General features: G+C 41.0%; 1 protein-coding gene across 1 annotated transcript in view; it reads right to left on the bottom strand.

Annotated features, from left to right (window-relative positions):
* LOC122796846 overlaps positions 1–18010 on the bottom strand; it is a 282354-nt gene that overhangs the window by 259297 nt on the left and 5047 nt on the right. The gene's annotated exons all lie outside the window — the stretch shown is intronic.

Genomic DNA, 18010 nt, shown 5'->3' with positions numbered 1-18010 from the left:
AACTAAGGGAAGGACTGAGTACGAGCCAGATGTAGTGACCTCATAGTGGTGATGGATGTTGCTATTCTTGTGAATTTCTAATGCTTGTATTCCTTAACTGAATTATTTTGTTTTTATGAAATTTTGTAAATGTTCTCCTACAAGGAAAAACAGGAGCAAGATATGGAAGTTGAGGTTACGAAGTACTTAGGGGAGCATTGTACAAAACAGGTCAACAAGAGTAGCGCTGTTGATAAAAAAGGTTATGGTTAAGAAAGTGTTGCAGGTGAAGGAATGTGGGAATGGAAGATGTCTGATGGTTGAAAGGTGACAGTTCTGAATTGCAGGGTTTATATATATATATATATATATATATATATATATATATATATATATATATATATATATATTATATATGTGCTGAGTAATGACAAACCAACAGTATATCAAATGTAGTGATGGAAATGGCTTTGAAAGCATTGATAAATGGAATGCAGATTTGATGAAAATAGAAGGCAATACTTTTTTGATGAAGGAATGCAAATGAATGCCAGCTGGCTTGACCAGACTGCATTAAATATGGGAATGGTATGGATAACAGGGGAATTACAGACAGGGCAGAAGACTTTTAGAGATCATGCACATGTAGTGGGAAGGATAGGTTGGGCTGGAGTGGTATGGAAGGCAGATGGCTGATGCATCTTTAGCATAGTAAAGGCCAGAGGGATCAGATAAAGAAGGTGGCATCTGAGGTACTATTTAAAATATAGCTAAGGGAAGCAAGACGGAGGTGTTTTTAGGATGCTACAAAGCTGTTGTGGATCACCATGGAAGAAATGGGAAAGAAAGACTTTATTTATTAAATGGGGAGGGGTCTAATCTAAGGACACTTTCAAGCAAATAAGAACAAAAATAAATGCAAACTTACTTTACAAGTCCAAAGACATACTGAAACAAAATTTTCAATGTCCAGCGGATCATTCAAAAATATATTCAATATCGACATTTTATTTCACATTTTCAGTAATGCAGATATTAAAACAGTAGCGTCAAATAGTACTACAGGTTCCAATGGCAAATTACAGACCTACATAGAATATAAAAACTACAACCAATCCGGCATCCATAGATTCAGCCACAAAAACTGCAAACACTTCTAGGTCATACAGCCTAGCAGATGGCATCCCTCTTCAACTGTCCTGATATTCACCTGATATTTTTGGTCTGTTCCTCATAAAATTTGTGGTTTTCTGGTAGTTTTCTGGTAAAGTACTGAGGATGGAAGTCACTACATAATGACAGACATTTGAGACTCAGACTCCATGTCCTTTAGAAAATGTGTGTTAACTCAAAACCTTTTACTCTATCAATTTTTAATCTTACAAGTACAATATTTAAAATATGTCCCCATTTTTTGTCAGGCCTTTGCCTCCCATCATTTTTTGGCTTTGTACAGATTTCTTGGGTTAAGAGGCCGAGAGGTATGCTGCTTTTTTCCCCCTTGCTACACTCTCCCAGTAATTTCAAAAGTAGGGCATCTCTCTTCAATGCTGGGCACTGCCTGATGGCAACTGCAGAGTCAGTGAGAGTGGAGGACAGCCAGTATCTCCCAGTTGCTAACATTTAGCTCATTTCTTTGAGTTTTCGTTTCAATATATTTTTTCTTTGGACTGTTTAGGCTAATATCACCAAGAATTATGTTTTCCTGTGTTTTCTTACAAAATACAAAGTCACAACTTCATCCACAGTGCCAGATGCCTCAGGACTACCTAAACTGATTGTTTCACCATCTGTTCCTCTGGCATAAGTGTCTGTGCTACCTCCATATAAGCTGAAAGCAATGTGACATCTTACACAAAAATGCCAAACAGTACAGGTCCCAGCAATGAATGATGCAACTTTCCATTGCTTATTCAATTTGCTCCAAATATCTCCAACACAAAACTATATACTTCTCCTTGCACAGGATTTCATCTGCTTCACCATGACATACTCCACACCACTGTAACAGCTGATTTCCTTATGAAAGGAAGAAGAAGAAGTTTTTCTTGTACATCTTTTCTTTCTCCTGAAAGATTCGGGTTCTTCGGCAGAGTTGTTCTCTTAAACTGGGGAGGGCACGCAAGTTAAGATTGCAAATTTCAAGTTTTTTTGCTGCTTACATAATTATGCTGCTGACCAAACCATTTTTGTTACTTTACTCATAACTGTTTATGTAAAGTCCATTGAAAGTCTTAACAAGTACTGAATAGTTTTATTACATCGAATATCATACCAAAACAAAATTAGCCCAATAGGCTTAGAATGATATTTTACAGTCTGAGCAGCACCTTCATAGGTATATAGGTAGGTACTAGGCTATCGGCCATGGAGCCTATACAAGCCCAGCCAAAAAGGTACCCTGGCATTTGCCTCCAAGAAAATTATTTTCTTGTGCCACTGTCGAGCAGAGCCACAGAAGTGATCCCTGGGGTGAATTTCCTATTTCCTATCCAATCATCAAGATTTTTCTTGAAGAGTGCTAATGAGGAGCTTTGTTTGATATAGATAGGTAGTTTATTCCAGAGTATGGGAAGTCTCTGGGGCAGGAATCTATCCTTCCAGCATGTTCTGTTTATTGTGGTGACAAGGTTTAGGTCCCTAGAGCGTAGCTCTGTGGGATTGGGATTTCTTTAAGTGGAGCATGTCCAACAGCTCTGGGTTTGACACAGCTTTGTATGTTAGGCAGAGATCACCACTGAGTAGGCGATATGCGACAGAGTAAAGCTGGAGTTTTTTTGAGACTGTCTGCGTAGGGCATCTGTTTGAGGCCGGTAATCCTCTTTGTGAGGTATTTCTGCGGCCTTTCCAGTTGTTGTAGATGTCTTGTGAGGTACATACCAAAAGGGGCGTTGTACTCTATAATGGGTCTAATGAGTGATTAGTAGAGGGGAACAATGACCTATTTTTTTCTGGATGAGAAACATTTGTGATGAGGTGTGCCACGTAGAAGGATTTCCTGACTACTGGGGCGATGTGATTATCAAGGGAGAGACTACTGTCCACTTGTGTCCCAAGGTCTCTTACCACACTTTCGGTGTTAAGTATACTACCACCTATGTTGTAGTTCATGGGTACAGAGTTTTTAGTGAAGGGGATGACATTGCACTTTTGGCATTGAGCTTGAGGCCATGGCTTTGACACCAGGCATCTTGTCTCAGTGAGGCCCTTTTGTAGGATGTCCACATCGTTAGGAGTTTCGATTGTGGCTTCTAGTTTGTGCTGCAAACTTCGGTAGCCAAAGACTTTCTGTGTTAGCCTGTACTTCAGAGAAGTAGATACCAAACAGGAGAGGACCCAGGACTGAACCCTATGGTACTCCACTTGTCACTGGTCTGAAGTCGGATTTGGAGTATGCTACTTTCACAATGTGGGTTCTGTCAGTGAGCCAATTGGCAACCAATCTTGTGACATAGGGCTTTGTGGCAACCGAACGGCTTAAAGTCCACTTAATCCACCACGACAGATTGTATGATAAACCAAAACAAGATTTAATGTAAGCGCTTTTGCTGGAAAAATGTTCCAGCTTCTTCAGACTACAAATACTTAGAAAAAACAGCTTTTAAAACAATTCAAAAAATTAACTGCCAAGAGTAGTCCGAAGAAGCTGGAACATTTTTCCAGCAAAAGAGCTTACGTTAAATCTTGTTTTGGTTTATCATACAATCTGTTGTGGTGGATTAAGTGGACTTTAAGCCTTTCAGTTGCCGTTTTACCCAGTTTGTTCTTTGCTGTTAGTTTTCTGTGACATAGGGCTTTATACCTAATTTATTGAGTTTATCTATAATTCCAGAGTGGGGGATGGTGTCGAAAGCCTTGGCAAGATCCAGATAGGCTGTGTGAACCATTTTACCCTAGTCTATGGCTTTGGTGACTGCTTCAAAGAAGTCTTATCAGGTTTAGGAGACATGATCTGCCTTTTACAAACCCGAACTGGGTGAGGTCCAGAGTTTGGAGATTACCAATGTCTTTGTTTAGGATGATAGATTCCATGGCCTTGCAGACCAGGCTCGTCAGGCTAATGGGGTGGTAGTTCCTGGGGTTCTTGGTAGCTCCCCCCCTGTGGAGTGGGATAACCATCGCTGTGTGCCATTCAGGAGGCACAAAGCCTGAGGCGAGGCTATGATTGAACATGGTACTTAAGGTGTGGTGCCAGTTCGTTCTGTAGTTCATGTAGAACGCAGCCTGGGATGTTGTCTGGTCCCATGGATGCTGTGGTCTTGGCTTTGGAGAGTGTGGTCTTTACCTGTGCAGCCGTGATTACAGGAACTTTGCATTCTTCCGGTATAGAGATGGGCTCTTTAGGGGGTGAGAGGGGGGTAAAGTTAGCACTGAACCTATCTGCCAGGATGTTGACAATATCAGTTGGGTCTGTATATTTAGTGCCATTGTGCTGTAACTCAGAGCAGATCGGAGTGTTGCCATTGAGATTCCTGACATAGCTATAGAATGCTTTGTGGTGGTCTTTAGAATCAGTGGCGATTTTATTTTCGTAACTAGCTTTGGAGGATTTTATCAGGGATCACAGCTTCTTACTGGGGCTGACCAGGGAGCTCCTCCACTCATGGGATTTTACTCTCTTTTGCAACAGTTTCTTCCTTCTGTTGTACAGTTTGTTTATGGCAGGGGACCACCAGATTGGCTTCCTTTTTTTGGAGGATAGCATCTTGGTTCTGTTTGGGATAGCACGATCCATGCACTCGTGTAAGTGCTTATAAAGTGCATTTGTGTAAGATTCAGTAGTTGTAACTGTATTGTCCATCTGCATGGGTGTCATGAAGTTCACCACTTCTGTCTTAAGAAGCATGAAGTTGGCTTTGGAGAAATTTTTACCATGGTTTCCTTAATGGGGGTGGGGGCAGGATGTGGATGTCTAGGGTAATTAGCTTATGGTGGGATTGGACCAATGAGGCGTTGACTTCAGGTGTGGAACACCGGTCACTCATGTTGGTAATGACTAGATCTAGGATATTGTTGCCCCTGGTGGGGGTGTGGAAAGTTGATCCAGGACATTGGAGTTTATAAATTCCAGAAAGCGCTGAGCGAAGATTTCCCAGTTAATGGTAGGGTAGTTGAAATCACCCATTATTAGGGGGGTCTTTAGTTGAACCCTAATATTTTCCAGTACATCAAGAAAACAGGAGTGGGAATCCTGGGGCATGGTGGGGGATCTGTAGCAAGCTACAATTTGGATTGCAGTTTTGCTCAAAGTTAGTTGCACTTGGATAACCTCGGCTGCATTATGCTGAGCAACTAGCCTGGAGGTGTGGATATCCTTAATGAATAAGGACACACCTCTGCCTTTGGTGTTCCAGTCCAGATTACATGGCTGAAAAGTGTGGTATGAGTTATAGCCTGGTAGTGCAGGGGTGCTCTCTGGAGCCTTGAACCAGGTCTCAGTCACTGCACAGATATAGATGTTCTCCATTTTAAGGAGTGCCTTGAGTGAGTGCATTTTGAGATTTAGACTTCTAGCACTGAGTAGCATCACCCTCAGTTTTTGCTTGCCTGTTCCTGTTACAGTGAATTTGTCATTTGAACCTTGCCTAAAAAAGGCACTATAGGGGTGGCAAGAACCTTAGCCAGTATCCAGAATCGCAGGGGTGACAGGTGCAGGCAATCTCTGGCAAAGCATCATGGTCTGTCGACCATGTCATCCCAGGCAGACAGATACTGGATCCCTTTATAATGACATGAAAAGTTTTAAGTTCTGTGCAACAGTCTATTAAAGAGACTACTAACGTATTGGGGCTAACACAGGAAAGAAGACAGAGTAATTGATTGAGTAATTAATATCCTGTCTATCCTCAGGCTGCTAAAATTATAAGTCATATTTGCAGGTCCTGCCATGTCTTCCTTCAGCTTAATCAAAACACAGAAAAATCCTTCAATGAGTTTAGATCAAGCTACGTTCACAGTGAGGCCCTACTAGGTTCATACGTTCATAGATGTGTATTAGGCTAATGGCCTTGGGGCCTTTACAAGCCTAGCCCATAGGACTACCCTGGCATAGTGCCACCCGACCTTAGTTCCCAGTGCCTTTGTCGAGTAAAGCCACTGGTGTGATCCCTGGGGTGAATTTTCTATTTGCTATCCACATATCAAGACTTCTGTTGAAGACGGCTAGTGAGGTGCTCTGCTTGACATGTATGGGAAGTCTATTCCAGAGCATGGGCAGTATCTGGGTTATGAACATGTCACTCCAGCATGTTCTGTTGACTGTGGTAATGAGGTTGAGGTCTCTGTAGCATGTGGTGCGGAGGGATTGGGAATTCTTTAGATGTAGCATTTCTAACAGAGCTGGGTCAGACATGGCTTTGTAAGTCAATCAGAGATCGCCTTTAAGTAGGCAATACGAGACAGAGAATAGTTGGAGTTTTTTTAGTCTTTCCATATAAGGCAAATATTTAAGGCCTAGGAACCTCTTTGTGAGGTACTTTTGCGGCCTCTACAGTTGTTGCAGGCGTTTAGTGAGGTACATGTCAAATGGGGCATTGTACTCAAATGACTGGCCTAATGAGGGAAGAGTAGATGAAGACAATGACCTCCTTCCTCCTGGATGCAAAACCCTTAGTAATGAGATGTGCCACACAGAAGAACGTTCTGACCACAGTGGCAATGTGTTGGTCAAAACAGAGGTTACTGTCAACAGATCTCTTATAACGCCTTCTGTGTTCAGTGGACTACCACTGATGTGGAAATTCTGAGTTTTTCCCAAAGGGGATGACTACACATTTTTTCGCATTGAGCTTAAGGCCATGGTTCTGACACCATTTGTTGGTCTCAGTGAGGCCTTTCTGTAGGATGTCAACATGACTCGGGAATTTAATAATAGCTCCCAACTTGCAATCGTCTGTGAACTTTGTCAGCTAGAGTCCCTTCGTGCTGGCCTGACTTCAGAGAAGTAGATTCCAAACAGGAGAGGACCCAGGACCGACTCCTTTGGGACTCCACTCATGACTGGTCAGCAGTCTGACTTGGAGTCAGCTACTTTCACACTGTGGGTTCTACATGTGTGAGCCAGTTTGGAACCCACTTAGTGATATAAGGGTTGATGCCTAGCTTAGTGAGTTTTTCTAGGATTCCTGAGTGGGGAATGGTATCAAAGGCCTTGGACAGATCAAGGTAAACTGTAGAAACCACCTTGCTTTCATCCATGTGTCTGGTGAATGACTCAAAGAAGTTGACCAGGCATGATCTACCCTTCACAAAACCAAACTGTGTGGGATCCAGAGTTTGGAGATTCCCTATATCCTTGTTGGGCTGTGACGGAACAGAGCACACAGGTGAGGTGCCAGTTCACTTTGTAGTTCATTTAGAACACAGTCAGGTATACTGTCAGGTCCCATAGAAGCTGTACTCTTGGACTTGGACAGTGCTGTTTTAACCTGTGCTGCAGTAATGCTGGGTGCCTGGCAATCTACTGGTATTGTGACTGGTCCCTTGTGGGGGTAAAGTTGGCACTGAATCAGTCGGCCAGTAAATTGGCAATATCTGTTGGCTCGGTATAGGAGGTACCATTGTGCAGTAGCTCAGAGCAAATCTGGGTACTGCTGTGGAGATTCTTTACATAACTATAGAAGGCCTTGTGGTTTTCTTTACTATCTGCTGCAATTCTGTTTTCATTGCTAGCTTTAGAGGATTTGATGAGGGATCTCAACTTTTTGTTGAGGCTGATGAGGGAGTTTTTCCAGTCTTGGGACTTCACCTTATTCCGCATCAGTTTCCTCCTTCTGTTGTAGAGTTTGTTTATGGCAGGGGACCACCTGATTGGCTTCCTTTTTTTGAAGGAGAGCATCTTGGTTCTGTTGGGTATGGCGAGATCCATGCATTTGTGTATGTGTTCGTACAGTGCACTGGTATGTGATTCGGCGGTCATGCAACTGATCTCCATTTTCAATGGCGCCGTGAAGTTAGCCACCTCTGTTTTTAGGAGCCCAAGGTTAGCTTTGTGGCCATCAAACTCCACAAATCTTTTAACAAGAAACCTTGGACTGGTACATGATGCACCTGCAGATAAGGAAACTAACTTTCTGATTTGCCTTGAAAAGGCAATCTCCTTTTACAAAACACTAAATGGGAAAATGATTTGCCAATAATTAATACAACTGACTGAGTGACTAATGTGTGAGAACTTTACCAGCACAAATCCCTATCCCTATACACACTTTTAAAAGGTACAATTTAAATTTTTCATGCACAACACACTTCTAAAAGAACACACAAGCTTTTAATGTGCATAGAAATTTACAGCTTGTAAAATGATGAATGCAGACAAGATTTTCAGGTGAAGGGATGCAGAAACTGAAAAGACAAAAAAAAAACACTCATGTAGCAGAATATATTGACACAGAGTTTATAATGCAGAGGAACACCTGGAAACTCTGCTCATACTTTTCAGGGACTGTAAAACAGCAAACCTTTCAATAAACAATTTAAACAATACAGTTAATTAATCACAACTAATAAGAACATGGGAGAAAACAAGCTAGCAATAACTACATATAGTAAAACACTCCACATCTATCTGAATTAATGTATTCGATTAATTCTAATGTATTAAATACTGCCAAACAATATCCTACAAGTCTTAATATACGTAAAGTATTAAACTGAAAAAAAAAAAAAACTAACTACTTTTCATCATGTTTAAAGCAGACTTCCTTTCTTCATCCCTGTTTAGCAATGGAGATACCAACATACAAGAAGAAACATTCCCACCAAGGCATTCATTATAACAAACTGCTAAGGGACACGGTGGATTTTTGCTTCTCACATCTGACACATGTTCTTGTATCCCAGTTTAACTGCATGTGTAGTCTGCCCAATGTACCATTTTCTATTAGGGAAACCACAAATTAAACTATAAATAACACATGCACTTGCACAGGTAAAAAAAAACTCAGCTGACAAATTCATCTTACACATTCAATACCTTTTTGTTCAATCTTGCATACATTCCATCTCAAATGCATACCAAACTTGAAATAACATTAAACTGGAAGGGAACATTTTTAAAATATAGCTTTTCCCCACTTTTTATCTTCCTACAAGAAACGAATAGGGAGAGAACTTCCTTTAGTTTGGATCAGGCAGAAAACAGGCCAATATTTTTAATGATTGTTTCTCAGCATCCTGTTAAAACTTGTGAATGTTGCCAAAAAACAAATGTTTGTATTTTCATCCTTTATGTTCTCTATACTATGCATCTCCATGATGTTTGATTTTTTTCTGCTTTTCTCCGTACCTGTCAAATTATTGATTTTCACAGTCCCTCTTCAGTAAATGATTTGTCACCTCATTTTTAATACAAACCCATTCTTCCTTCAAATGTGTACTTCTAAAGGCTTGTAGCAGTTACGCATCAGGGAGAGCAATAAACCAACTGCAGAATGAGCACTGCCCGAGTAAAAAATATTAACTGAAGTGGGTTTTCTATACAGCTAGTATAAACTGTGTGACCTTTTAAAGTTACGGCCATAAACAGATAAATGGTCTCCCCTTTGTGTACTTCCTACAGTCCCCAAACATTCATAAAACCTAAAATTCGTTTTATTTGCATCACCCTCACTGAATACAAGTAAATAATCTCTGTAGCATAAATATATCATTATATACTTGTCAAAAACTGGGTATTTTATAAGCATAGACATCCTTGAAGATTGATATATAAATACTGGCATAAAAGTGAGCAAAAGATGCTCCCATTACTGTGCCACTTACTTATTGATTATTCCCATCATTAAACTTAAAAAATATTATGGTCGAAAAAAAAAAGAGAAGTGACCAGATATAATAAGACTGGGGATCTTCAACTATCACCTGTGCGACTGAATGCACCCCTTTAATATCGGTCATGGAGGAATACCGACTACTTCCAAAAGAACACATGCTGCCTCATTTTATGCATTTTGTGGAATATAAAACAGCTCCCTTAAATAAATGTAAGTAGTAAAAAGTAATTAATAGGGCGGCCGCAGTGGTGCAGCAGTTAGCGTTGCCGCCTCACAGCAAGAGGTTCTCCGGTTTAGTCCTTGGCTGGGGTGCCTTCTGTGAGGAGTCTGGATGTCCTTCTTGTGGTCGCGTGGGTTTTCTCCGGGTGCTCCGGTTTCCTCCCACATCCCAAAGACATGCTGTAGGTGGACTGGACACTCTAAATTGGCCCTAGTTGTGAATGCGTGCATGTGTGTGCCTTCTATGGAAGGTTGGGCGCTGGGCTGGCAACTCGACACCGTAAAACTCCACTGCCAATCATGAGTGGACAGGTGATCTGCTGTGGCGGCCCCTAACCGGGAAAAGCCGAAAGAAGAAGAAGCAAAAGTCAATTAATCACAACCAATAAGAACATGCGAAGCTTCTTATTTTCTACTACTGCTGATTGTTCCCATGTGCACCACTATTCCAGATGCCAGTTGTTTGCTGCCTTCTCACAATATTGCTTTACCTTTAGGCCATTGAAAATGACCACCCCAGGTCACCTTATACTTTGTTATTACAACTGGTTTTCATTCCTTGTGCACTTATTTTCTGGCTCTATACCATTTCAGCGAAAGGCCACATTGTTGAATGACATTGAATCAAAAAATACAGTTCGCTGAATCCAAACACCCCCCCCCCCCCACTAACTATATATACCAACTCAGAGATCACACTACAGTGGGAGAAAGGGCAAATTTCCTGATTTCATCATAATGCGATCTCAGTCAGAACGGTTCGAGAGACTGCATTTTCGGTGCAATGCCATTCGACAATGCAGCCATTCACTGAAATGATACAGACCCCTTATTTTCCAGATTTTCACTTCCCAGATTCATTATTTCACATTTTCCTGCAATGAATATATCTTCACAACTAACTCTGTATGCTTATCATTGCCTCCTCTTGTGTGCACAGATTTTTTTCACCCACCTTATTGTTGGAAAGGTCACTCTGAAACTGTCCATATTCCTATAGTCCTTTTATTTATACAGATAGACACTGCATTTTAACCTCCCCATTGTATATCAGGGTGTGGCTGAAGTGGGTCCACAATGGAGCATTTCATTTACCTAATTAACAAGCAAATGTTCAAAACAGTCAAAACAACTGATGGCATTTTACAGAAATAATGGCACCTGAATTACAGTGAGTCATAACCTTAGGTCAGTTAGGAAGAAATAAACAGTCTTGCAAACTTAATTTTTTTCTAATGGCATACACAAGTACTCAGTGGCATGGTTCTATAGACTACAATACTTGTGTACACCATGTGCAAGTACCCTCTATAAATCGGCATAAGCACAAGCAAAGGATGTCTGGTAATATGGAACAGGGTGGGATGCATGAGCATGCACAGAATTTTGCGTCACAGAAAGAGTGGTATACACCTCCACCCAAGACACCACACTCCACCTTTACATTAATTTCAGTGCTCTGATGCTGTGTCTAAAGGGAAGGGTCACTTGACTCGTCCCCTTCCACCCAGTAAACAAAATAATCAATCGATCAGATGTAAATTATATCTTTTTTGGGAATCACAACTTTCCATAACATTTTACTATCTACGAGAATGATTCAGCATATCATGGATTCACAAAAAAAATATATTTTCGATATGACAAGAAACACATCTCAGGCGGGGAAGTGAAAGGGGGTTTTAATGGTGAATGGAACATAATCAATGATGTGACAATGGGAAAGGGATAAAAGGCTGTTTATTTAACAGGAGGAGGACTGCTATGTAAATGAAAAGGAGGAGAGGAAGGTGTTTATTAATGAAAGGAAGATAACCAGGGGAAATGAAACAGTGGGTGGGTGAGTGACAGGAAAGGGCTCGATTCCTAGCACCAGAAATCAAAGACTAGACAACAGGGGGTGAGGAGAGAGCCTTATTCATACTGTTGACAATCAGTGACATCACAACAGAGGAAAGATGCTACGGGGAATTAGGGATGAGAGACAAGCAAAGTCAGAGGTATGATATGTGCTTCTTGGGTAAAATTATACTTTATCTACACAGTGCTATACAGCATACTTCCTTGGAGGACCATGCCCACACAGTGCAGACCTTCACTTACATGAGCAAACATTCATGCTATACAGCATACTTCCTTGGAGGACCATGCCCACACAGTGCAGACCTTCACTTACATGAGCAAACATTCATAATGAATCACAGGGTCTTCAATAAGTAAGTCCTACCAGAAAAATATAGTCTTAAAGAGTATCCTAATGCAATTAATTTTATAGATTTTCTCAGAATCATATAAAATATGATTGGGGGGGGGGGGGTTCTGGTAAGACTTCAAAATGTAGCTTATAAGCAGCTTCATATGGAAGCTATTTCATCACGCTGTCAAGCTCTCTTAGGATGTATGCTTGTTCACAGATGGATTAATACTCACTGCCTTTTCAGATCTCTTCATGCTGAACAAATCAGATCACCCCTCCCTGGGTAAGTCATCCAGCAACTTCAAAATAAAACATTTCTATTGAGAATTAATGGTGTGAGTGTGTGTGTGTGTGTGTGTGTGTGTGTGTGTGTGTGTGTGTGTGTGTGTGTGTGTGTAAAACAGCACACTAACAACACAGTCTTCAGGTGGGATTTATAAAGCTTCTTGCACGGAGTGCTGTGAGACTGTATTGTGGGAAGGCAAGTTTGGCACTTGCAAGTCAGTAAGGACAAGTAAGCAGCACACAAATCCGATACAACCTGAAATCATGTTCTGCTCTGTGCTGACCACATACGGGCAGAAATGTGATGACAGGCAGAAGGCACTAGAAGAACTGTCTCAAGATGGGAGTATCACATGGGGAAATGTAGTTAAGGGCTGCAGCATAGCACACTGTTGCTAGGGACTACGGCACAGCAACAGAAAAAGGGTAGCCAAGGGCTAACTGTAGTAAATACAGCCAAGGACTAAATTGCATCAAAAACTGGCTAAATTGTAGAAAAAGTACCAGAGGACAATACTGTCACACAGGCAGGCAAGGGGCTCCACTGTGCAAAGGTAGCTAAAATTTGCAACATATCGGCTGTAACTATGGTTGAGACTGCATCAGTCAAAATGGAGGCTGAAAGAAATACGTAGGCAACACAGTAGCAACTGGAAGATATAGTCTGTAGAAATGCAGCCAAGATGCCCTGCAGAGCAGTACAGATAGAACTGATGTACCAATGGAAGCCCAATACCAATATGACAGCCTGCGTACAGTGATGTTCTTACATATTAGATAAACCCTCAAAGTAGCATGCAATAGATATCACGGCATACAAGGGAAACAGATGCAGGACCAAAGAAAGTTCTCACATAAGGACCAAAGTAGGTTAGCCACAAATCAGGGTGAATGCACACTGTGTGGATGCAAGGATCACCATGAAGCAGTCAGACTGGCATCAAGTGATAATATGGAAGAAGAGGAAAACAGTATCACTGACAAAACTACAACATGGGGGCAAGGTGCTTACTGGCCAGCTGCACCTCTAGCCATGAGTGGTGGGCTAGGATGGGCTACAAGACCCTGTAATTAGTAACACCACACCATTATGCACTGAAAGACTACAGAGAAAACAAGAAAATCGCCAATAAGCATTATGGTTTATCACCAAATAGATGTGGGACTGTGGTCACTCAAGCTTGCATGACAATGTTTTCTGTAGCTGCACAGAAACAGAGACAGTTGCACAGTGGAGAACAATGTCAAGTACTGAACATGTTACGTACATGCACAAGGTGGCCATGCATCTAGTTAACCTGGAAGGCCTATGCAGAACTTTAGAGACAACATAAAGTCAGGATAAATGCAGAGTACTGGGGCAGGAGCCTGGGCCTGAATCCACTACTCTATCCAATGCAGACAATGTGACTGCAAAGTATTACACCTGCATAGACACAAAACAAGAATGTACAAGTATAGAAATACATGCATATAGGGTATACCCAATGCTACTGCACATACATTTTTAATGGGGGGGGGGTAATTGATTCTAGGCACCGAGATGCATCAGCTTTATGATAAAATAAGTGCAGGCATAGTTACCACTTTTATTTTGTCAGGAGAACACCATAATGCATATTTTTCCAGTAATGTAAAGGTGTTTTGTCTATAAACATATGCTGTATGGGGTGGATGCTACACTTGAGGGGGAAGAGGTTACATTCTGGAGGTTGATGCAGAATTCAAAAAATCTTGGCTATTCTCCTGGCATGTACTATTATGTTGAGAGAAGCTACAGTATCACTAAATGGAAACAGTAAATAAACAGGAATGGAAGATGTATGCTAAAGATGTGCTAATAAGCTTTAGTACAAATGCATTAAAAAGTATTCAAACACCAAGCCACGATATTTAGCACAGTAGGATTGTGGTAGACTTCAGCAGCAGACAGCTGTCTGACCTCATCAGTGTAACGTGGGGAAAGACTGTATCAAAGCACTCTCTAACTTAAAATCATATGATCTACTGTACAACAGTACAATGATGAGGAAGTGGTGCAGATTTGACTTGAACACCAGTCTACACATGAGGAGTCACATTCCGTGCACAAGTGCATGTAAACGACCCTGTCAACTCAACTTAGTGCACTAAGGTATAGCTATATCAGCAGCATACAACTGCATACATTCTACTCTCTGTATTAGACAAAATTCTATAAAGCAGTGCTATATCTGTGAAACCCTCCACACAATCCACAGTTTGCTCCTACCCACATATCAAACCCTGGAAGCCTCTGAACTGTTCCTTACTCCCAAAGATCCCTGTGTGTCTCTTCTATAACACACCAACACTGTACATTACTGTCATCCTCAAGCTCACCAGTGACTCTTGCCCAAACAGCAGCACCACTACCTTTCATCATGAAACCAAATGCAGCAGTTAAAGCACAGTCATGTCCACCTCATCTGTGATGGTTATCAGCTGTGCTCACACACACACACACACACACACACACACACACACACACACACACACACACACACACACACACACACACACACACACACACACACACACACACACACACAGTAAAGCTGTACCTTGCTTTCACAAGAAAGGCACTGTGCCTTAATCTTAATACAAATCTGGTCAAGGAGATGACATATATAGAACAACATAAACATGTTGGGAATGTAGTACAAATGGACTATGTGGTCTACAGCAAAAATTTAAAAAATACCACATACATTAGATATTATAATGGTTTTATATCTGTAAAGTGCCTTTAGGTACAATCACTATGCACCACAGTGACATTTAATCTTTTAACAGTAATAAACAATGGGCAACAGCCACACATAGCACATTTCTATTTCATGTTGCATGTGCAGGCACAATTATACGTCACTGGTACACATACAGACAATGCTCTAGGCACAGGTACATTGCTGTCAGAATGTCTCTGCAACATACACAAAAACACAGAAGGAAAACATTCTAGACCTGTGTGAACTGCCTAGGCAAAAATGTTACCAATCACAAATGGGACTGCATATTAGCTTTTCTATGGGTAATAAACAAGTTTAACATCTTATTACAACACAGCCAATACTGACGCAAATGTCATACAGCAACACCAGGCAGCATGCCCAAAATAGATACGGAGTACAGGCCTGTCATCTGTGGCTAAGATTAGAGAATGCTATTATAAAACTGCAGACATGTCATGTGCAAGGAAAGCAGGATTACTAGTCAAGAACTACAAGTTTCTGCATATTCTCTGGCATGTTTAAGAAAAAACTCCCAAAGACAATACAGAGGTGCAAGTTGTAACCGAGCTGCCTACCTTACATAGCCGCTTGTGCAGTGTACAATGTACATTGATTCCCCACCCAAAAGATTCACTGTTACTAACTGCCAACCTTGATGTTCATGGATACACACAGGCAGGGAGTGGTACTGTGGCATGATCAGCTTTGCAGAAAGCAGCATAAAGGACTGTGTTAAGTTGATACTTGTGCTATCTGCAGTGATTCATAGTTACCTATACATTTATGACTTTAATCCAAATGTCGTGGTCAGGAGGAACAATATGCAAATCATGATGTCAGTGCAAAACAATACAGGTGGACTCACAATTACCCAACCCAGTGGCAGTCTTTACTGCTATTTGGCAGAATGCACAATGCCTAATGGATAGCAGTGGCTTAAAGGATCATTCAGCAAGAGCACAGTAAAATGCAATAACCAGTGTATGTCATAAGACAACAGAGTACAACAACTGCCACCTATAGAACCCTGCTATAATTTGCACATGCTAGCAGGAACTTCACATATGTGCATGCAACTAACCATAGTGCTAGTCCCCCACTGCCACATGACACAGTCATGAAAATTGTTCAATGAAGTGCTGCACATTATATATATATATATATATATATATATATATATATATATATATATATATATATATATATATATATTCTCATAATGAAATGTAAAAGACTCTTAAGCAAATTGGCTATACTTATGAGAAATCCCTTGTCCAAATAATACAAAATTACCTAAACAAAGTGGTTTATTATTATGAAGATCTGATTTATATCCAAGCTGCAATAAATGCTTTTAATCACACAAGCACAACAATCTATAATGCCCCTATTCTTCAATATATCACTAGATCAGATTCTAGTTATTCCAGCAGGCACAGAACTAGATGAAGAGATCAGGCCTTTGGTCAAAGAAGAAAATAATACAAATCACTGCCATCATTTTTATTCATTCAGCAATGTGCCTAACCTTTCTAGGATACATACATTTATACAGAAAAAAGCTCCCTTGCACCCCTCTAACACCCACATCTCCTTCATTTTTTCTGATTCTATTTTGTTTGGGAAAGAATAAATGTAAATATGCTTAAAATGTAATAAATGTAAATATGCTTAAAATGTATACCAGTTTGACCACAACTACTGTACTATATTCTGCTGGCACAGCTGTGCTCTGTTTGTAATTTCTAAGCCTCTAGCTGCTGTACATGTAACCCTTTCCAAGCTCTACAGATGCACACCACACTGCTGCAATAAGCAATGAAACAGTCCGAATTTGCCCTGCTGAAGGAAAGCTTCATTATGCAGACTGCTCGCTGTCACACTGTTAATCTGAATGCAGTACGGTCAAAGACTACAGATTGAATGGCACAGTGTCATCCATAAAAATGAATTTGTAAACAATGACTTGTGTGGTGCATGCCTGCCTACACTTTTGATCTGCGTACTCCACCTCCCCGGCAGACATGTTGTGTGTGTGGTACACACACAACACACGGAGGTGTCAGTAACCAGCCACAGGATAAAAAGTGCAGCTTCACTGCACAGTTAGACTGCATTTGTTAAGGCTCATGATATTTACTTGGAGAGGCACAGTGTTCACAGCACTAACTGAAAGACTTGTGTGGGGTTGTCAGACAAGGCTATTCTGGCTGTGTATACTGTAGTTATGTACAACTACACCTGGATTGGATGGGTATGGTATGTAAGGGATTAGAGAACTTATCCCCAATTCACACCTTCCACTGCACAAGTGATCGCAACTTATACACTTCCAGCCAACACTCACTGAAGACCTCCTTCAACATCACACTGCACATTAGGAAAGCGAGTAGTTAAAGGAAAAAGCCAATTATTCCCGTTCTCTAGGAGTATACTTGGATTTGAAAGCAGCACACCAAGCCTGCATTTATACAAGTGAAACCATGACTATCATTCTGACAGTCTGCTTATTTAAATGGGGATGCAGCATAACAGCTGTGTGTGTCATGCACCATGCTCTGCAGCCTGCACTGAAACCACAGTCACAATAGCAGGAATTATTCAACACCTCATTAAGTACTTCTCTAAATGTTGCTAACATTTGCCTAATGCTCAATGTGACTTAGCAGTTATTCACACTGTAAATGATACATGTCCAGCATATGAATGAAGCAAGCCAAGGGGTTTCAGGCTTGCAAATCTAGCTTGAAGGGGCTCCACAATGGATGCAAAGTCATGCATGCAGTACATAAACCCATATCTCT

Source organism: Protopterus annectens, chromosome 3.part0 (assembly GCF_019279795.1).
Source record: "Protopterus annectens isolate FY-2018-M chromosome 3.part0, PAN1.0, whole genome shotgun sequence".
NCBI classification, from domain to species: domain Eukaryota; kingdom Metazoa; phylum Chordata; order Ceratodontiformes; family Protopteridae; genus Protopterus; species Protopterus annectens.
The sequence above is the reverse complement of the archived record's forward strand: the minus strand, read 5'-3'. Positions and strand labels throughout refer to the sequence as shown.